The following is a 19416-nucleotide window of genomic DNA, read 5'->3' as shown; positions in this document are numbered from 1 at the left end:
TTAAAACTACCCATATAATCTGTTTAGCCTGATAGTTTTCCTGTTAATTCAGTCATAGTTCTTGAAACTACATACGTTTTGTTCAATACTATTAGCTAGCTGAAAAGAAATGAAACTTTTTTAAGGGTAAAAAAAAAAAAAAGAATACCTAAGATGAAACTGTCTGTAGCTTATTAAAATCCATATGTCTTTAGAGAAAACTAATTATATCAGATTTTAACCATGCTTCGTAATGGGAATTTTCTCTTTGCATCATTAACTAAATAGGTATAGTGGAAGTTTAAAGTGACCTTTCACCTTTGGATACAGGGTTGCAATTTTAGCAACAGTCTTTCAAAAATAATAAAATAATTTAATAGAAGTTGAAGATTCCAAAGGTTGTTTTAGTAAGAAAAATACAGATTTTTTTTTTTTTTTTTGAGTAAGAGGAGTCATTATAGTTAGTTTGGCCAAGGGAAGCATTTTTAGAACCAAGTAACAAATGTTTTATAATAAACTGCTTATAGGGCAAATAGTATGCTTGAGGATCAGCCAATCGCAATAATTTTGGGGAGTAAATCTTTTAGAAGGATTATTTTCTTCCTCCCTGGTAGAAGTAGTGTTGGTATTAAGATGCTCTGCTGGGGGAAAAAAGGTGTTAGAAGTGATATAAGATGAGCTTCCACCACTATGCTGCAAGTGTAACATTTGAATGTTTATTCAGAAAAAAACTAATGAAAACAAACACTAATACACTATATGAAAGAAGATATATTGACATGATTATTAGACATATGAATTTTTTATAAAGAGCTTTGAGCTCTGCAGTCTTTTTTTTTTTTTTTCTTTAAACCCAACCTAGAAAATCCTCAGAGAAGTGAACGAGAATATTGCGAAAAACTGTAAACCCCTGAAGTTTTCATGGCTCTTCCAAGGGCAGAGGGAGCAGGGCATTGTGATGTAAAAGTGGTTGGGTAAAGATGCACTAAGTTTTTTATTTGGGTGTTTTTTATTTTAGAATAATTGGGGAAATCTTGGAATCTTCGATCTTTGTTTCGCTTCATAATCCGGAAATAGATCTTTCCTTCTTTCACTCATTTAGTGGTGTAGCCAATTGACGTTTTAGAAAACCCTATTCTTTGACCATCATAGATACATCAGCTTATAGGGAACTATTAATTATAGAAGGTGATTAATTTGACTCATAATTTGAATTGAACCAGCTGAAGATAGTGAGCAGCAAATACCAATCAATCCCTTGGCCTCTAAGCCTTTGTGAAGAAAATCTAAGGTGGCAAAATCAGGCAGGATACACTCTTGCACATCCCATCCTCCTCTCCAGCTATGGCTTTATTTCTTTTTTTTAAATCTTGCACTTAAACTTCCATTTCTCTTTAGCTTATGATTAAATCTCTCATTGAAAGCCATTTATTTTTCTTTGGATGATAGATTGCTTGAGGAAAGGAATTGGACTGCATTAATATATCTATGTATTCAGAAAATCTTGTAAACTACAATAAAATGTCAAAAATATTAAAGATACATTATATCTACTGTGAAAACATTTCTATACCTAGAATTTACTGTAAGAAAAGACCTTAAAATACCAATATTTTATTTTTTTGACAAGCTCACAAAAATATGAAAATATAAGGTAATATATGCTCTAGTATGTACATATAGAGACATTTTTCTATTTAGGTAAGTATAATTTTTTTATTAGTTATTGTCATACACGATAGTTTGGTGTAGAGCCTCTCATTAAAGATCTGCTTATCATTTATGTAGAATGCGTATATATGTAGATGTAAGATCTTAAGAGAGACAGATCTGCTTTTGATGTCCACACTATTACTGTTAACTAATAGAGTTTTTGTTTGTTTTTTTATTTGTTTAAAACAAAGAAGACTCCAAATTATTCCAGGAAAGCAGCAGCTGTCATAATAACCTAAAACTGCCATTGGTAAGTAACCTGGTGCCTTTAAAAGTTGCAAACTCCTAGCATGTGTTTTTGCTATAATGAGCTAACATTAATTTAATGCTTACTACTAGCACCGTTTTTTCATTATATAAACTCATTTAATATTCACAACACCCTAGAAGCAATTATTGTCATCTCCATCATAAGTTTCAAAACTGAGGCAAAAAGAACTTTGATAAATGCTTCAAGGTAGGAGCTACAATTCAAACCAGTGGATCTGGGTGTAAGCCCATGCTCTTAATCACTTTGTTGTATTTTACCCTGTCTTCTAACTTGAAACTTCCTCATTGATGACTCACTCAATTCCTGTCTATGTGTTAATGGGAGGAGCTATTTTATTTTATCTATTTTACTATTTATGTATCTTAGTCTATTTGAGCTTTTCTGAAAATATCACAGACTAGATAGTTTATAAACAACTGAAATTTATTTCTCACAGTTCTGGATATTGGGAAATCCAAGATCAAGGTGCCAACAAAGTTACGGTCTAATGAGATCCCTTTTTATAAATCACAGCTGGAGCCTTCTTGCTGTGTCCTCGACAGGGTAGAAGAGGCAAGGAAGCTCTCTGGAGCTTCTTGCAGAAAGGCACTATTCCCATCTAGGAGGTCTCCACCCTCATAAACTAAGCACCACCCAAAAGCCCTTTTCCCTAATTACTGTCATTTTGTGGGTTAAGATTTCAACACATAAATTTTGAAGGGATGCAAATATTCAGAACATAGCACTACTATTTATTTTATCTAGTTTTTTCTGAGCCAGTAGATCTTGTTTTCGTTGTTGTCTATTCTACTTGATACTCTGGTGGTGGGACTATGACAATTGAGAGGCACAGACATTCAGAATTTCTCAAATTATTTTTTCTCTCTTTCTCTCTCCTCTCTCTCTCTCTCTCTCTCTCTCTCTCTCTCTCTCACACACACACACACACCCCAAAATAATGCTTTAAAGTACTTCTTTTTTGATTATTATATGAGAATATGGAGGAAATATTTTTGAAAGACCATGTTTAACAGGATAGAGTGATCTCAATTTATACATAGATTTTCAAAAAGACTTTTGTGACAAGACTTATGCAACAATGATATCCTGATAAAATCAAGGGGTGCCAAATGCTTGCTTCTGCAGAAGCTCATAGAGTTGCAGTTGCTGGTTGGAATCACAACAAGCCAAGACATGATCATCATTTTTCATGTCCAGAAATTAGATTGTGTGAGTGTGCTCAAGGAGCACTCTTCCAATGATTCCAAACACCCCAGAGACCATTGTATAAGTGAAGATGTCAGTGAACTAATTCATAATGAGAATTATAGCGACCAAATGAACAACATCTGTCGTGTTTAGCGGTTAGAGCATTCTTCCCCTGTTGGTCCTTGTGATTGAAGATAAATCATAAACTGAGTGTTGCTCACTAAACATAGAAGAGATCAAGGAGAGTTAGAAAGGACTCCCAAAATTGATGTAACTTTGTTGTCACGTTTTGGTGACTACCCCAGTGCTCATTCCTGAAAGGAAAGTTATAAAGAGCATTTTTTTTCCCTGTCACTTGCCTGTGCAATATTTTGTGATTTTGACTACCTCTTATTAGTTAAAAGATTATTTTTTAAATTAAATGATCATCCTTTCATGAATGTTATGAATAGCTAAGAATTTACAAGTAAACACAGATATGTTTTAAAATCTATTATTCATAATTTTCAAAAAAAAAACTATGTGCTAAATTGAAGTCCTTTACAGGAGACATCTTGGAAAACCTCTCCAATATATCTGTGGGAAAACCCTTTTTGTGCATGGGAAACATTTCATTACATTGTAGTGCAGAGCTAGACAATAAAATGATGTGGATCAGAAATAATATCCAAGACTCTTTTTATTTATCTATAACTTTCATTTTTGTCTTTCTACCATTTCAATTTTGTTAAAATTGTCATTCAATGACCATTTGAAAATTATTAGAGGCTTCGAAGCTTTATTGGATTTAGAGCTAATGTGATGCCAAAAAAAACGTACTGACAATTGCTCTGAGTATTCATTTCTCTCTCGATTCAGAGACAATCAAATTTGTTCCCACCTTGTGAAACTCAGCCATCATCAGTCACCTTGGTCCCTCAAAACAATCAATCTACATAATAGGAAAATGTAAAAATCCCGGGTCAGAAAAAAGCTCTTGCTACTTGAAAGCTAAATAATATTTTATTAACATATTATAGAGATTTCAACTGTGCATTCAGCATAAATTGGAGAAATATTTTTATGTTCTATCTTTCTTTTCAAATGAGGTGAAAACTAGACTTCCTAAGGTTATCTCTTTGTATAAACTTTCTTGAAAAAATTAAATGTTCCACTATCTCACTTTTTAATCTATAACATGAGCATGTTTTTAAAATCTATTCTTAAAAAACATTAGAATAAATTATCATAATTTGACCCTATACTTAAGTATTTATCTTAGTTTAATCTCTAGATCAGTATAGAAATCAAAATGTAAATTAATATTTAGCAAATAGATAATAAGACCTTTTTAATTCATCTATGCTTACCAAAGTTTACCAAGGCAGGATTAATTGACTTTCCAAAGTTCTTTTTTGCCTTTATTTTTATAGTAATGTCTAGCAAGTAAATTAAATTTTAAAGTAAACAAATTGTTTGAAGATCTGAACAGGAAAAAAATGCAGAAGGAAAATATCTTAAACTAATGGAGTTTCAGATTTTAAAGGAGAAAATCATAAATCAGCAAAAATAAAGACATTCAATTTTTTTCAAAAAAATGTTAGTGTACTTATTAACACAGCAGGGCTCATAGTACTCTGAAAGAATTTGTATATATTGACTCATGTATGATAATTAATAAATAAAGTTTTCATATTACTCATATATCAAAATAAATCTCATGTTTTGAAACTAACAGAATTATTTAGGATTTTCATATAATAACATGTCAGAGTCTTTTGACATAAAAAAGGCAAACTCGGTGAGGTAAATTAACAGAGACAAACCAAGTTGAAATAAAAGCTGTGTAAAGAAGAGAGTTTCAGTATGAGAATCATAGTCATGGAAAGCATTTACTAAAATTGCTACCAAGAAGCAAAAAGAAAACTATGGCACATATCTCTTTGTGAAGAGGGTATTTTAGACTTGTCGTTTGAATACCTAAAGAAGAAATTGGTGCAAAAACTTAATAATATCATGATTCTCTGCAAGAATAGAGAAGAAAGAGTTGGAAGTAGAGCTGAAAATGAACCTGCAGCTCTAAAAGGAGTTTGGTTTTGTGTAAAATTTTTAAAGAGATTTATAACTATTTAACACCTCTTTTTAAGGATAATTTCGAGTAAGACCCTTCTTGAAAGGAGAAGAAATGTGCTAGTGCTAGTGATTCATCAAATAGAACAGCGCAGATTAGAGCTGAGGCCTGTTTTCTTGTCTCCCTGACAACTTCCCTGTTTCCCAGAGGTCTTGAGAAAGTGTTTGCTTACTTCTCACCAAACGGCATTCCCTTTTTTTAGGTGTCCTCTCTTCTTTTCCTATTTTTTTTAAAAATATTAGCCATCTTTGACTTTGTATAGTTTATTTATTCAAATACTTGTTACACCCTAACCGTGTGCTACTCACTGATGTTAAAAGATGTGGAAGGTGTAGCCCCTGACATTGAAGAACTTACACACTAAATGAGCTGCAAACAAAGCAAATAAACCAAACCTTAAACCTCAATGGCACATCCATTTCACTGATGACTTATGATGCCAGACCCTTATTCACATGCATGTGGGCCACCCATATAGATTCTTTGAAGTGACTATTCAAGACTTGCCTCTTTCTAATGTGTTCTTTATTATTTTATTATTGAATTTCAGGGGGGCGGTTATATATTGTGAATACAAGTCCTAATGTCAGTTTTTTGTGTCACTAATGTTTCCCCCTGGTCTACCACTTGCCTGCTTATTTCATTAATGATGTCTTTTGACTTTTTTATTTTTATTTTCTGTTTTTTTCCATCTGCTTTTCGTTTGTTCTCTTTCTCTGTTATTTGGGGGAATAGGTGAGAATATTTTTATACTTTGTCTAATATCTTTTATTTCCATTTTATTTATGCCTTTTTGTGTTATTTTTTAGTGGTTGTTAACTATGCAAATTTAACATCTATTTTTAAAGATGATTTCATTCTTTCACAAACAATGTATGAACTTTACAATAGTATATATTAGCAATTTATCTTCTATGTTCTTATTATTATATTCTTTTACTTATATTATATACCCCTCAATACATTATTTTTGCTTTAACAGTCAATACTTTTTAAAGAGTATTAAAGATGCACACACATACATATATACACACATACATGTATATATGTATAAAATAACTTTTAAAGGCCCTTGTGTTAACATGTTCAAACTTTCTCATGTCCTTCCATTCATTCTTCAGAATTCACTTTCTATCTAGTGAATATTCCTTTAATCTTAAAATTTTTAACTTAATTTGGGTTACAAATTTAATGGAGGGTACATTTTTTCAGTTTATAACTAGCTGAAAATGTCTTTATTTCATCTTTACTTTTTAAAATGAAGATATAATATACATATAATAAATTTCATCCCTATTAATATATGTAATTGATCACTCATCTTTTGCTAGGCCTTATTGTGGGAGCTGAGTCAATCTATGCAAAGGTCAAGCTGGGTTTGGGTCTGCTGTTACTTTTGCTGCATTTGGTTTATCATGGGTTTCAACTGCATCAAGTACTACTTTGTGCCGATATTGGGGCTGGTTTGTCAATTTTTCTCAGTGTCATTTCTGCCTTCAGCTTAGGTGTTTCAATACCTCAAAAAAAAGTCTTCCTTACACTCTATCTTGTTCCATTAGTAGAATAGTGTTACTTGTTAGTTAATACTTGTAAGCCTAGTGGTAATAGTGGGGGGATGGAAGCTTGTATTCTGTTGTACTGTTTAAGCTTTAGCCTTAAATAGCATTGGGTCCCTAGGTCTCAGGGATGAGGCCTTCTTAGGGATTCTGTCCTTCTGTCAGATATAGACCTGGTGGGGGCCAGCAAGAGGAATTTGACTATACTTTCTAAAGTAGCATTCAGTGCTGTCCTGTCAGTTTTGCTATTTTAGCATTCTATATGTTTCACTTACAGAACTTTATAGAATTTACTTTCAATTCGTTTTATTTAATTATTTGTTCATTTTTTTCTGTTTCACTTATAAGAGATAATAACCCCACTGAGGATAAGAGTAAGTCTATTTTTTGACTTTCATATCCACAATACTTAGTAAAGGGCTTAGATCATAATTACAACTTAGAAAATATATTTGAATGAAATAATGAATGCTTGTTTTAGTTTTTGGCAAAAGATTAGTTTTATCTTTTATGTAACTTTTGTTAATATTTAATTTTAAGTGTACAGAAAAGTTACAAAAATAATACAAGAAAATACCATATACCCAGTCAAAAGTTTAGCTATACTCCTGCATGATATTGCTGCCTTAGCACCCACTTTGTTTGGCCAAACAGCTTGTGGAGGCCTTCAGCCAACACTTGTCTCTCATGCACATGCATGCCTACAGAGTCACAAGCAAATATAAGTTCTTGATATGACTTCCACAATAACCCTATGATCAACAGTCTCCCCTGTGGCCTAAGGCCTTCCCCTTGTGTGTCCTTTAGATAAGACTCGTGTGGAGTTTACAAAAGCTCAGCATTTTTTGGTTTGACTGAACAAATTCAGTCTTAGAGCAGGAACCCAAAAACATTCCACCAAGGACCTTAATAAAGGCATATACCCATGCTGCCATTCTCTCTATCTGTACTCTGCCTTGATTTTCTTTATGGCCCCGCAGGTGTGCCATGTGCCTCCTCTAGGACTTGTGAGTAATAAACTTCTCTATTTCAATTTCTCTTGTGATCTATAGTTGCACAGAGGCTTATCATCTGGCATCATGTGCTCTACTTAATAAATGTTAACAAGGTCATAAGATACTCATTACCCAAATTTATTATTTCCATTTTGCCCTTGGATTTATCATCTTTTTTTTCTCCTTCTGTGTATTTGTGTACATATATGTACATATTTTTTATGAATGATTTGAGAGTAATTTAGAGAAATTTATCTTTTATCCTGTTTATCCCTTAAAAACAGTAGTTTTTAAGGGATAAACAGGATAAAAGATAAATTTCCTAAGAACAGTGGCTTTTTATTCTATAGCCATATCATAATTATCAAAATTAGGTAATTTAAATCTCTAAATTGGCATTAAAAGAAAAATCAATAATAAATTAGAATTAAATCCAAATAAAACAGTAAGAAAATATATACAGACTACTACATTTAAAAGATCTATAATAAAAATCTATAATAAAATAATAAGAAATATATTTCAATCAAAAGGAACATACATTAATAATAAAATGCAATAGTAAATTGACTAAAAAAGAAAGTTATAGTATAAAAGCACTAAAATAATGTTTAAACAAATAAAAGACTAATTATAAAATAAACTTAAAAGTAACATGTATAACAAGTTTTAAATACACAAAGCACAAATTGAAAAAATTAAAGGAAAAACTAACAAAAACAAAAAGTAGGAGACTTTAGTATAATTCTGTCATTTGCTTATAAAAGAATTAAATAAAACATTTTATAAATGATGCAATACTTTTATAAGATTTTTACATGTAATATTTTATATGCAATAGTAACAAAATACTTATTATGTCACACGCACATAAATTTTTATCAAAATTGATAATATACTGCATCAAACATCTAACAATAATGTCAAAGGATTAAAATCAGTTTTTTCTATTGATTGGAGTGGACTTAAGATACTAATCAATATGTAAAATAACTAATCATTTCATAATGATTTAGAAATAAATCAATATATTTCAACATAAGCTACAGGCTAAAAAGAGAAATAATGATAAATTTAGAAAATATTTTAAAGTGAATGAATAATAAAAATATTACATATCAAAATGAGTGAGATACAGCAAAAACAGTATTTGAGAGAAATTTATAGCCATAAATGCATGTATTTGGAAAGAAAGAAGAATAAGAATCTATGGTGTTTATCTTAAAAATTATGCTTAAAAATTAAAACATAGAATACATAAGGAAGGAAAAAAGATAAGAGCATAAATTTTGAAATAAAAAATACATAAAATATAAATAAATCAACAAAGCCAAATGTTTGTTCGATTAGATGGCTAATATAAATTGATAAACTCCTTGAAATCTGATAAATAAAATGAGAAAAATAGACCAATATTAACAACCAGTAAATAAAAAGAGAGATAACCACAAATCTTAAAGGTGTAAAAATGTATACTATAAATTATCTTTTATTATAAACTTAACAATTTAGATAAAATGGACAAATCTTTAGAAGAGCAGAACACCCACACTCACAAAGAAGTAGAAAATAAAACTATTCTTTAACTATTAAAGAAATTGTATCTGTAATTGTAAAAAAAAAGTCTCCCAATAAGATAATGGCTGCCTTGATGAATTTTCCAAACATTTCTGGAATGTATAAAACTCTATTACACAAACTCGTCTAGAAATTCAAAAGTGAGAAAACACTATTCACCTTGTTTTACAAGGCTTCTCCAACTTTAATACCAAATGAAAATTTTGAGCCAATTACTCTTATGAACATAAAGGAAAAGCCTAAGTAAATTAGTAAATTGAATTCTTAGGAAGCAGAATTCAGCAATATACAGAAAGATTATATATTAGACTGAGTTGAAAATTTTTTTCAGCTTTATTTTTTAATAAAATAAAATGTATATACAGAAAAGTATAGAAAGTACTCCATGCATTTTCATAAAGTGAACACACCTGTGCAATCAGAACCCAAATCCCAAAAGAGAATAGTATAGTATCCTTGAACCTACTCAGTTTCCCCCTCTCAGTAATATTTCATCTAAGTAACCATAAACGTGATTTCCTTTTTCTTTCAGCTTAATTAGGAAGTTATTCTTTTTGTCCGACATCTTAGCAAGGCTGCGGTGGTAGCAACTCTCGAAACTTCGTTATGCTGCCCAAGGATGACAAGAAGAAAAAGGATACTAGAAAGTAGGCCAAGAAAGACAAAGACCCAATGAACAAATCTGGGGGCAAGGCCAAAAGGAAGAAGTGATTCAAAGACGAAGTTCTGGACAAGCTTAATAACCTAGTCTTGTTTGACAAAGCAACATATGATAAACTCTGTAAGGAAGTTCCCAACTATAAGCTTATAACCCCAGCTGTTATCTCAGAGACAGATCAGAAGCTCCTTGACCAGGGTAGCCCTTCAGGAGCTCCTTAGTAAAGGGCATATTAAACTAGCTTCAAAGCACAGAGCTCAAGTAATTTACATCAGAAACACCAAGGGTGGAGATGCCCCAGCTGCTGGTGAAGATGCATGAACAGGTCCCACCAACTGTACACTTTGAAAATAAAAGCTTATTACATCAAAAAAAAGGAAAAACAGAAAGAAATTGTTGACATATAACATATCTAAGTTTAGGTGCACAGGAGATGTTTTTTATAATTGAAAAATTAATCAATACAATTCACTACATGTATAGAATAAAAAGAAAAGTCATATGAAAATATCCATAGATGTAGAACAAAAATTTGATAGCATTTAAACATCCATGTATAACATAAAACAACATTATTCCTCAGTATCTGTGAAGGATTGGCCCCAAAATTCCCTGCAGATACCATAATTTACAGAAGCTCAACTTCCTTATATAAAATGGTGTAGTATTTGGATATAACCAATACACACACACACACACACACACACACACATACACACATCTCATATTTTAAATCATCTCTAGATTATTTATAATACATAATACAATGTAAATGCTATGTAAATAGTTGTTATACTCTATTGTTTAGGAAATAATGACAGGAAAAAAGTTTGTATATGTTCAGTACACATGCAACTACATAGTACATATTAGCAACAATATAACTTTTTTCAAATATTTTTGGTACACAGTTTGTTAGATTTGTGGGTAGGAACTGTGTGGATATAGGGGGCCAACTGTACCTGACATTTTAAGAATTGCAGGTAGCTTCTTAATCTAATAAAGTTTATTCTTTTTTAAAAAGGCAAAAAAGAAAAGATAAAATATTAAAAGCTTTCTACCTAAAATTTTGAACAATATAGAATGCTCACAATCAATACTTTTGTTTGAAGTCATAGCCGGGAAAATAAGACTTAAAAAAAAAGATATGGATTGAAAAGGTAGACATAAAACTTTCCTTTAATGTGCACAGTGACTTCTTTCCAAAGGGTATACAGTATGAAAAGGGGAAATAAGAGTACCTCTGTAGTGGACAAACATGACAAACATTACCTCAGCCAGGTGATCAAGGTCAACATCAACAGTCATAAATCATGTCGATAGTATGTACCCTTGATAGGATGTAATGAAAAATAGCACATTTACCTCTGTGGCTTTCTTCCACAAAATCCATAACTCCAGTATAATGATCAGGAAACTATCAGACAAATTCCAAAAAAAAAGGCATCGCAATACCTGACCAATATTTTTCAAAATTGTAAGATCATTACAAAAAAGAAAAGTCTAAAGAAACTGTTACAGCCTAGAGAAGCCCAAGCGTCATAATCACTAAATGTAATGAGATATCTGGGATGGGATCTTGGAACAGATAACAAATGTTATACAAAAGTACAATAAACTATGGATTTACCTTAATAATAATGTATCTACATGATTTACTATGTCAAATGTACTATACTAAATAAGATATTAATAATAGGAGAAACAGTAGTGTGAAGTATATAAAAACTCTCTGTATGATTTTAACACTTTTTTCTGTAAACCTAAAATTGTTCTAAAATTTAAAGTTTATTTAAATAATATTCATAAATTTTACTTATAAAAGAAAAGCTATGTATTGAAAATTTTCTTTCTGAAGGGAGAGGACATTTTTGCCAGAAAAACTATTATAAATCCAGCTGATCCAGGTGTGAGTATATGTGTAAATAAAGCCAAAGACTCATGAAATTGTTCATACCACAATCCCCAAAGGTGTAAGTTAGACTTGGTCAATATATATAACACATCATGAAAAAAAGTCTCTGTTCTTCAGGAAAAAGCAAAAATTTTTCATCACAATTTGAATTATTTCAAATAGAATGGCAATCTCCAATTGGAAACAAAGCCATATATATCATGCTTGTAAGAACTGGCTTTTAAAAATGTGTTGCATTAACAAATTTCATTGTTCATCCTACGGGAGTCTATTTAAACATTATTTGTATGTCAACTTGATGGTGTTCTTTCATCATAAAGCCTACTTAATTTAAAGTTAATTGGGTCATAAAACAAAATACAAACCAAAAGGGAAAGCTTGTTATATTTAGGGGTGAAGTTATTTCTAGCAGGTGTTGGTAGGGAAATTTGTTGGCCATAGAAAGTTCAAGCACAAATTGAAACAAGACCTTTTTGTGACATTTATAAAACATAAATGTTACATAGATGGCAATGAAAATTTAATGAAGATATGTAGAATTATTTCAAATATTAACAAACTTACATTACTTTGATTAATAAAAAAATAATATTACCTATGATCCTTAGCCAACATGGTCCATGTTGCTGTATATTTATTTCTTTAATTTTTTTATAACTTCAAGTCTAAAGATAAAATATTTATACCATTATCTGTCATTAATATATAACTATTTGTTCCTACATAAAAATGTTGCACATCATATTTATTAACATTCTCTGAAAAATATAATTACTTATGAGATGGTATAAGAAAGAAACTTTGTGACCTCTTATAATCTTTTGGAAATTTCTGTTCTCTTTCCAAGTGGGAAATTTCTGAGGAAACGTTTTGTGTTTCTTGGTTCCTCTCATATGAGAAATGAGCCATTACTAGTCCAAGTTTATTAGTTACAGTGCATTGTGGTTTACATCCTCAATGACCAGTTCCACTTCTTCTATTCAAAAAGACCATGAATGTTCCAGTTGTGACATTCAGATGGGAGAGATCACTCACTTCTAAAAATGGGCCATTTCTGGCTTAACCAATCAGTGTATTTCCACACTCTTTTTCAGTTTTTGTTTCAAGGTTGGACACAGATCTAAATAATGACTTCCTCCTAACCACAGTGATTAACTTAGTGGTGGAAATGAAACTTTGAGCAATTGGTTATGTGAGACATGTGGAGTTATATGATCTCTCCATCTCTATCTTGACCTTTTATTTTCTGCCACCTCTCTCTTCCTTTTATTCTCTCCACATGTAGATGAGAAACCAAGTAGCTCCAAAAAGTGTTGATGGCCATGTTGCAACCACAAAAGAAGATAGGTACAAGGTAGCTAAACCCACAAAAAGCTGAGTAAATTAGGGAAATAAACTACATTTTAGTGACATCATAGATCTATGAAATTATACCAACCCTAAAGTTCGCCTAACTATTAACCCTCCTAGTTGCATATGCTACTAAACTCTCTCATGATGAGTTGATGTTATCTACAGTGTTAAGAGACCTAGAGTTCTAATAAATATGTCAGCATGTGGGTCACAGGAAAATATTATTTATTTCTAACTTTGTCTGTGCTCCAGAAAAGTGGCCTTGCTTCTGTGTCACAGTTTCCATGTGGGAAGACCACATGGGCAGTTTCTCTATAGGTGACAAAAAATACTTACAATTTCTCCATCTCTCTCTATACTTTTTAGCAAACTGATATGTGATACAATGAACTTGATAAATCAAGGTCTGTCCTGTGCCCCAAACCCTCCACATAGGTGGGTGGGTGCACAAGTGTATATTTAGGCAAAGAATAGAAGACACCCATTTTAATCTCAGATCTAAGTCATATTCTCAGATCCAGTTTTATCAGCCCCACCTTTCCTTTGAGAATTATAGTCACCTCCTGTCCCATCACTAATATGTCCCATGATTCTCATTTGATCATCAATTCATTTTGTATAATTTTTCCATTGTTTTAAAACTAAAGGGAAAATGTGATCAATTCAGGTCCCATTCTTACATAATAAATATATTTATTTGGGAAATTATCTGTGCAGCACATTCAAGTAATAACTTTGCATAAAAAATTGTATAATATATCATCTACAGATTTTGGAAAAAAGGGCATGCTCCATATTGTACATATTATCTTATCCTCATCGCAAGTACTTCACATATGTTCAGAGAGGTTCAAGAACTTGGTCAAAGGCAATAAAGGTTTGACAGAGCTTGCTTCTCAGAACAAGCCTGAATTTCTATTGCATTACTTGGGGTAGCAAAATAGAGACTTAAGAAACATTTTAGTGCCTGCTGACTTCCTTATCCTCTAAGCATCATCAGTGAAACTCCTGGAACCCCTTGAATCTTTCACCTGCTTAAATTCTCTATTACAACTTTCCTGGTTATAACTCTTATAACCTCTCATCTGAATTGTCAGAACTTTCTTAAAGTTTTCATGACTCTATAGGTTCTCCTCATCAGTAAACTTCAAGGCCACCTACTTGTGTGACTTGGAATAAATTAAAAAAACTTTTATAATTTTTTTTTCCTCAGATGTAAATTATATATTATACTCCTAATTTAGGATTAGGTCCAGGATGAAATGTACTTAAATAAATGGAGGTGCCAGGAACATTGATTGGCACTCAACAAATGTTATTTTGATTCCTTTCCTTTAACAACAGTTTTAAAATTTAACTTGTCAAAGGTTCCTCCTATTCAGAAACTTTGGTGAATCGATGTAATTTACAAAATAAAGCTCAGACTTTTTAGACTGATATTTATGATTCCCCACAATGAATAATGACTCTTTATAATTTTATTTACCAACACAACCCCACCATACTACTATGGTTCCCAGAGCATACCATGTATTACTATATGTCTTGTATATTCAAGGATGTTCTTAATCTATTTGGAATTTTGTTCTCTTCCTGTTAAAATTCTACTTATCCTTCAAAGTTTACCTTACATTTCCTCTTCTTAATCTCTAGATTATAGATTTATAGATTATATCTTATGAATTCCCACAAAACTTGTTTTTTTGTTAATTTTGACTTTATGTGTTTACACTTAATATGCATCTCCACTTTTATCCTATATAATGTAACTAATAATTTCTTAATTAATATTTATTAATTTTTGTTATGAGAAAGAGTATGAGAATCATCTGAATAATATTTAGCAGTCATAAATGTGATGGGCTATGATAATGGGAAATATACACCTCTGGAAAAGAAAAAAAAACTCAATTAAGATGTCAGGCTAAAGAGTAATTTCCATTTCTGAATTCTATGGGAGGAAGAATTTATGGTGTATTGATCTTGTTTCATATGCAGATAAAAGAAATTTGTTTTTGTTTTTTTTTTTAATTTTGAGAATTTAGAAAAGCTTTTTGTACATTTATGGATCAGTAAGGACACAATGTTCAGAAAGTTAATTTAAAGACATGGACAAGCATGGAGAGTCCACTTTTATTTGACTGACTATATCATGTATCAACCTTTCCTGAGATTTTTGTGTAAACACATGAAAATGGTCTATTTATTCATTAAAATTAATAATATAAAAGCACTTTAAAATGCAGTGCAATACTCACTTTGAAGATAAAACTGTATCTAATATATGTTTCTCCACAGTAGATAACATTGTCGAAATTTAAGCAGTTGGCCTGTATGGATTCCTTCTCTTTATCAGGGTTAGTGTGATGCCTCTGAAGAAAAGAAAGAAAGAAAGTGACCAGCTAATCTCCTTATCAGACCTTCAAGTAAGTGTCTAAAGATATATTCTCAGAGGAAGAGACCCAATCTATTAAATGCTTTTAGCAGGATATTTCTGGATAAAAGATTCATTAGATCCAGAATCTATAGAGCCTAGGTCCCTGGAGAATAAGTAAGTGATACAAGTCTCTGGGATATAACATGGAGATTTTTCGTAACTGAAATGACCTCTTCTGTGTTAGGTAAACACATGAAAATTACTTAGAAACCTGATTTATTATTCTGGGCCAGAGGTGTATGTCCAAGGCAAGAAGAATATTTTATCTACCATGTTAAATTGTTTTGTGGAGGAAAATGAAAATTTTGATATTTTTATATATCTAGAAAATTTAAGATTTTATGTAAATTACTACTCAGAAGTAAAAAAACCCATAAATTGACATATGAACTGCATATCTAGAAGTAAATGCTGCCATTTTTAAATGGCTAATTATTAGTGACATTTTATTGGGGTAAAATATGGATTGTGCTACTCAATGGTCTGAAAATCAGTTAGGAACATTTCTATACATTTTTATTTTGAATTTCACATTTGTCTATTTTTTGTCAGAGTTTCCAAAAAGTCATTTTTCCCCCAACAAGTCCTCTCTAAGTCTCCCTGTGATTTGTTGTTTAATTTAGAAAAAAGGTCTCTTGGGGTTAATATTATTTCTTCTAAATGAAACTTGTGGCTTAGTTCCTTTTCCTTCATTTAACATGCATACAATGTCTCCAGGATTTATTTTACTAGGAAAATATTTGTTATTAATAATGGAAACAATCTTTTTCTTAAAAATTATGCATGTTGAATGAAATATCTGAGTCGTATATATGAATTAGAACTGTAGATAATTCACATAGATCATCACATCCAAACAAGTACACTCTCTTAGAGGAAAGGTAATTCTACAAAGATATATATTGGTCCACTTGAATTAGGCATTTATAATACAGCTCAAGAGTTTTCTAAACACTTAATCTAAACTGGCAGAGGAGCATAATTAACTCAGTGTTTATGCTGAAACTAAGAAAATAAAAGTCTGCTTACTACCAAATAGTAAAATGAAACCAGATAAAGTAATATATATTTTGCATCTATTTTGACATTTTTATTTTAAAAAGATAATTTATGCAATCATAAAAGTATAAGCACTCAAATATATTATAGAGATGAAATATGAGGAGAGTATGCTTTAGTATTGATTTACAATTGACAAAAAGTAGATTGTGATTTTTGCCTCAGACTAAGGTGTGGAAGCAAGGATTAGATGTAGCTTTCCTCCTGAAGCAACTAAAAAATATAAGACAAAACATTAAACAGTGGATTTTAAGATACTAAATATGAGGCAATGAACAATGATCATTGAAAGACTAAAACAAGTGAGATGAGCCCTCTGACTGTCACAGCTTATCACCTTGAAAGAGTTTCTGAGAGGTAACCAAACATAGCGAATTCCTTGGGTTGAGGACATGGAGCTGAGTCTAGAAGATCAAAGAGGCTGGAGTTTGCAGGAAAGAGTACTAGAGAAGAGAAAACTGTAGAGAGAGAGGACCCTAGATATCTGCAGAGGATCCACCTTGAATATTCAGTAGAGTGATGATCAGTGCATTCATGTGAGGAAAGAATCATCAAGGTCTAGTGAGAATGTTATCTGGTTCTCACAAATAATGTCTGTTCCTACTTGACAGTCTAGAAAACTTTATAATTTACTGGACACTGAACACAGTACTTAGAAGTGTCTAATTTTAGTATTAGGGCATAATTTGCCCTAGACTAAATGTTGCTCTGGTCCTGATTAACAAATCTTTAGAGAAAACCAGAAAGGATCAAGCTACTTTCAAGTAACTTAACTGCATCCAAGGCAAAAAGCTCTAGAATATTTATAAGAATAAAAGAAATCAGCACTAGTATTATGAATTGTACACTTGAAACATATTTGATTTTGTTAACTAATGACACTCCAACAATTTTAATTAAAAAATAAATAACAACAAAAACAAAGGAATCAGCATTGGAAAAGTAAAACACAATCATCTGTAAAAGAAAACACCTTTTTTTTCCTACTACTCACAACACTTCTGACACCAAATGTGTGAGTTTTTCCACACTAAGCAATTCCCCAGTTCCTGGTGAACACTGACCAAGTGTTCTACAGTTTAACACTATTGAGATGTGAGATTTTACCTATATGACTTCTGATATATTTACAAGTACCTTGCTTTTAATAACTTCCATTTAATTTTATACCTTTTTTCTAATTTATACCAAGATAATGATATTATAATTAGTGATAAGTGAATAAATAAGTGATATAAAGTTGTCTTCATTCACAATGGATTAATATGTATTTTCAAGCATTCAATTTATTTATTAGTATAATAAACATTTTGATACTACTTGAAATTACCTTATTTTTCCCCTCAGGACATTACCTATAAGCTCAGAATTTAGAATACCATCTTTGGGTTTCTCTTATGCAGTAAGCTGATAGGAAGACTATTAAAACAACATATATATACAATATTATATATGGATTTTCTATGGTAACTTTTTGAAGCAGAGTATTATTATATATTACAAATAAAATGTATTTTCAAAAGGATGTTAACTTTAGAAGAGTAAATAATTTTATTATAAATAAAAAATATATTTTATTATGAATAAGAATACAAAATCCAAGCAAGCAATTGTTATTTACCTTTATAATAACAAGAGTTTATAGACATTTGTCGTTATGTATATAATATGTGTACCTCTTCACTTGTTCAGGTGTTGAAAGTATCTATTGAAAATGAAAAGCAAAATGTGGACCTCATTTGTTTATGCAAATTCACTTTTAAATATACTTAACAATTTACATTCAATATGAAGCTTAATATAGAAGTCTTCAAGTTTTGCTATAATTTCTGAAAAACAATGGTATAGAAAGCAAGAAAGATAAGCAATTGTCACACAATATAAATAGAATCACTGTGCTGTTCTTTATAGATTACAAGCACTCTTGTGGTTAGCACCTTCTGTGCTAACAAGAACATAGTTCTGTTGGTACACAGTTTTTGTTTTTTTCTTAAATTAATGCAATAACTTTATTTCTGATACATATCCTTCTATGCTATCTTATAAGAAAGACGAAGAGCCATTTATCTACACCGTGACTCTGATAACATTCTTGCTTGTTGCCACAGAAACTCAGATCATAGTCATACACTACCATGAAAATAGAAAATATGAGAATATTAAGACTTGCAGCTCCATTTTTTAATTCTTCATTAATTTTGACACAAAATCAGATCTTGACTTGACTTGACTTCCTCACCTACATTACTTATATCTGATAACCCACCTTCATGTTTTGCTGTACAAAAAGTATGTCTTGGCAATTACAGATCAGCAAATGGAGTAGAGCACCCAATATGTTGAATTTTCTTCTAAGAATATATACTGAACAGATTCTTGTAATTCTAATGGCCATATCATAATATTGTAAAAATCATGCCGACTCTATCTCTAATATATTAATACTTATAATTATTCAAAGCTATCTGCTTAGCATTTTTTTCAAAACTTTTCAATGACTATACCTTCAAATAGATTAAACTCATTTGTACTTCCCTTAGCAATAGTAGGTTATGTACGTCACAATAACCGGACAACTTTTTCTGATTCATTTTATTGTGCTTC

At 31.2% G+C, this 19416-nt stretch overlaps 1 pseudogene; it reads left to right on the top strand.

Moving 5' to 3' along the window:
• Positions 1-9981: 9981 nt before the first annotated feature.
• On the top strand, positions 9982-10424 carry LOC120587208 (40S ribosomal protein S25-like; annotated as a pseudogene).
• The last annotated feature ends 8992 nt before the right edge of the window (positions 10425-19416 follow it).

Source organism: Pteropus medius, unplaced genomic scaffold (genome assembly GCF_902729225.1).
Source record: "Pteropus medius unplaced genomic scaffold, Ma_sr-lr_union100, whole genome shotgun sequence".
Taxonomy (NCBI): Eukaryota; Metazoa; Chordata; class Mammalia; order Chiroptera; family Pteropodidae; genus Pteropus; species Pteropus medius.
Note: the sequence above shows the minus strand (reverse complement) of the source record. Positions and strands in the feature narration are given on the sequence as shown.